Source organism: Limulus polyphemus, unplaced genomic scaffold (genome assembly GCF_000517525.1).
Source record: "Limulus polyphemus unplaced genomic scaffold, Limulus_polyphemus-2.1.2 Scaffold6677, whole genome shotgun sequence".
In the NCBI taxonomy this organism is placed as follows: domain Eukaryota; kingdom Metazoa; phylum Arthropoda; class Merostomata; order Xiphosura; family Limulidae; genus Limulus; species Limulus polyphemus.
Genome location: NW_013672287.1, coordinates 35,748 through 39,789, shown reverse-complemented (window position 1 = coordinate 39,789; position 4,042 = coordinate 35,748). Strand labels below are relative to the sequence as shown.

At 34.4% G+C, this 4,042-nt stretch overlaps 1 protein-coding gene across 1 annotated transcript in view; it reads left to right on the top strand.

The window, feature by feature from the left end:
* Nucleotides 1-4,042, top strand: part of LOC106473959 (transient receptor potential cation channel subfamily V member 5-like) — a gene marked incomplete at both ends in the record, with an annotated part of 41,711 nt that overhangs the window by 2,592 nt on the left and 35,077 nt on the right. The gene's annotated exons all lie outside the window — the stretch shown is intronic.

Genomic DNA, 4,042 nt, shown 5'->3' with positions numbered 1-4,042 from the left:
CAGCGTACCCTATTTCTAGTAATTACTAGACCATTCGCCAAGATACGGGATAGTTCTAGAAACAAGAGAGCGTGAGAATTGTCACGTGATCTCGATGACGCAACAATGTGTTGTTTAACCTCGTAGTCACTGAGACGCCGCGCACGGTCATCAGATTCGTTCACAACTCTACGTACATACATGAGTAGTTTAGTCAGGTCTCTTAACCGTTTTACTTATTTTAAATACACAACACTGCCTTTACATTTTACATTATTTGTGCATTCAGATACAAATTACTAGGACGAGTTTCCCCCAGTGTTATATTAAAACGATTTATGGGAATCAGCAATCACTAAATAAAATCGTTGTGGAACGAGTTGTATCGAAGCTACATTTTAGCACTGTTTAGTTTTTTGGGCATGCCCCCTAAAATTGAACGCTTTTGGAAAGGGTGTGTAACAGTCCTTTCCGACGCAAAATATTCATAAAATCCAATTATATATTAGACCTGTAACAAGTCGTATTCCAGGCGTGGTTAACAAAATGCAGCGTCTTGTAGCAGTTCAGTGGCGAAAGCTGTCCATGTGTTATAGGTAGCAGTATACAACACAATCAAGAAGGATCTCTGTTTGAAAATACGACACAAGTCGCATATACACAAGTCGCTTCCACGACTTATTAGTTCAACACAAGTCACTTCCACGACGTATTAGTTCAACACAAGTCACTTCCACGACTTATTAGTTCAACACAAGTCACTAACACGACTTATTGGTTCAACACAAGTCACTTCCACGACGTATTGGTTCAACTACCACATACCTCAAGCAGCTGGTATTCACGCTATTTCATAACCAGTCAAGAAGGCTATGTATTTCTATATTTGTAAACAAAGCACTGGGAAACTGTTGTCATCGTAAAACTCGGCGAATTATGGAAAATCAACAGAGAGGAGTGGTACGCTTTGGACATGCTAAATTTAGGACGGAAGATTTTGAAATGGAAATTTTACTCAGAGGCTATTCTCAAGTTGCATGGCTGCGTGGTCGTCAGACATAGCATGACCGCACGTGGCAACTTTGACTGTGACGATATGGTGAAGCTCCAAAGTTGTTTTAATTTAACGGACTCAATCATAGAGGCAACCTGTTAAAACTCAAAAAACAACCATAAAGGCAAACTGTTAAAACTCTGTGCTACTGATGAAAAATAAATTGTATTTTAAAAAAGCGTAATTTTTTTATAGATAAAACGATAAATCCAGTTGATAGTTCTATAAAAAACTTCTTTTTTTTCTAAATACGATTACTTGTGTATGTACATATGTGCGTGTTATATACTTAAAGATTTCATTGACCATTTGAAAACTAAAAATTTATGTCTGTTTTTCTTGTACTTTCCTATAATTCAAGTTTGGTTTTAAAAGAAATACAGATAAAAAAGGTAGTTCTATTCGAAAAATAACCATAGAGGCAAACAGTTAAAACTCGAAAAATAACCATAGAGGCAAACAGTTAAAACTCGAAAAGTAACCATAGAGGCAAACTGTTAAAACTCGAAAAATAATCATAGAGGCAAACTGTTAAAACTCGAAAAATAACCATAGAGGCTAACTTTTAAAACTCGAAAAATAACCATAAAGGTAAACTGTTAAAACTCGAAAAATAACCATAGAGCAACCTGTTAAAACTCGAAAAACAACCATAAAGGCAAACTGTTAAAAGTCTGTGCTACTGATGAAAAATAAATTGTATTTAAAAAAAAGCGTAATTTTTTCATAAATAAAACGATAAACTCAGTTGATAATTCTATAAAACTTCTTTTTTTATTCTATGTACGATTACTTTGGTTTATGTTATATTTACCTTTAAAATCTTGCTTCTTACAAAACCTCTACAATGTATTTCATTTTCTTTATTTTTTCATCGTTATCAGCTTACCGCATCAGATCTGCATGCACGAGATTTTCTTCCTTTGTTACATTATATTAGTTGCTATGAGGATGCAGGCGATCATGTTAGCAAATACAACATTTTGATAATTTGTTAATATACACTGACTATAACGAGGATGAGGCATAATAGTTACATTTGTGATACTTTGTTTTTATAGTAACACGTATAGAAAGAATAAAGATGTCTGAGAAGCTTCCGTTTTAACTTATATTTTGAAATGCTGCAGATGTCTTATAACGTAGTTTGAAATTCTGCAGTTGTCTGATAGGCTTCCGTTCTAACATAGTTTGAAATTCTGCAGTTGTCTGATAGGCTTCCATTCTAACGCAATTTGAAACGTTGCAGTCGTCTGACAGGCTTCAGTCTAACGTAGTTTGAAATTCTGCAGTTGTCTGATAGGCTTCCGTTCAAACGCAATTTGAAACGTTGCAGTTGTCTGATAGGCTCAGTCTAACTAGTTGGAAATTCTGCAGTTGTCTGATAGGCTTCCGTTCTAACGTAGTTTGAAATTCTGCAGTTGTCTGATAGGCTTCCGTTCAAACGCAATTTGAAACGTTGCAGTTGTCTGATAGGCTTCCGTTCTAACGTAGTTTGAAATTCTGCAGTTGTCTGGTAGGCTTCCATTCTAACGCAATTTGAAACGTTGCAGTCGTCTGATAGGCTTCAGTCTAACATAGTTTGAAATTCTGCAGTTGTCTGATAGGCTTCCGTTCTAACTAGTTGGAAATTCTGCAGTTGTCTGATAGGCTTCCATTCTAACGTAGTTTGAAATTCTGCAGTTGTCTGATAGGCTTCCATTCTAACGCAATTTGAAACGTTGCAGTTGTCTGATAGGCTCAGTCTAACTAGTTGAAAATTCTGCAGTTGTATGATACGCTTCTGTCTTAATGTAATTTTAAACTTTGCAGTTGTATGATAGGCTTCCATTCTAACGTAGTTTGAAATTCTGCAGTTGTCTGATAGGCTCAGTCTAACTAGTTGGAAATTCTGCAGTTGTCTGATAGGCTTCTTCAGTCTCAACGTAGATGGGAATGCTGATGATGTTTGACAGAATTTCGTTTTAATATAGTTTGAAATGCTGCAGACGTCTCATTAACGTTTGTCTTAATAGTGTGAAATCCTACATTTGTCTGATAGGCTTCAGTCTTAACGTAGTTTAAAACGTTGCTGATGTCTGACAGTCTTCTGTCTTAACGTAATTTGAATCGTTGTAGGATCTTATAGACTTTTGTGTTAATGTAGTTTGAAATACATCAATATTTTTACAGTCATTTCCTTCCTGTTATTGTTAGAACGTTGATATGTTGAGATTATAATGGATTTGATTTTAGATCTTTGGAGAGTTAGAGTAGCAGTTACAATCGAACCTCGGTTCTTAGAACTTTTATATCTCGAATATATAACAAATGTCGAATTTCTAATTCAAGTCCACCCAATTCCTTTAAGATATATTTGTTTACTACTCTAGTATTGTATTAAACAGAGGTCAAGGTTATCAGCTATATCAATCCGCTCATATCTCGAATAAATTTCCAAAAGTCTTCAGCTCATCAACTAAAGCTATTTTGTAATATAATAATAATAAACTCTTGTATTATTTCTCTGTTATTTTTTATGTTTGAAATTCAGTAAATATCGTTTTTGAAATTTAAATAACTGTTGAGTAAGACTTGTAGCCAATTTATAGGCCTACAATTGGAGTAGCTGAGTTGTGTTCTTTGTTTGTTTATTTTAGAGCAAGGCCATTTTGGGCTATCTGCTGCGTCCACCGCGGGTAATCGAACTCCGGATTTTAGCTTTGTAAGCGCGTGAACTTACCGTTGTACCACTCTTGTACAGGTTAACGTACTTTATGATTTCTCTATTGTATACATTCTATCCTATAAAATAATTTACAGGTTAACGTACTTTATAATTTCTATATTGTATACATTCTATCCTATAAAATAATTTACAGGTTAACGTACGTTATTATTTCTATATTGTATACATTCTATCCTATAAAATAATTTACAGGTTAACGTACTTTATTATTTCTCTATTGTATACATTCTATCCTATAAAATAATTTACAGGTTAACGTACGTTATTATTTCTCTATTGTA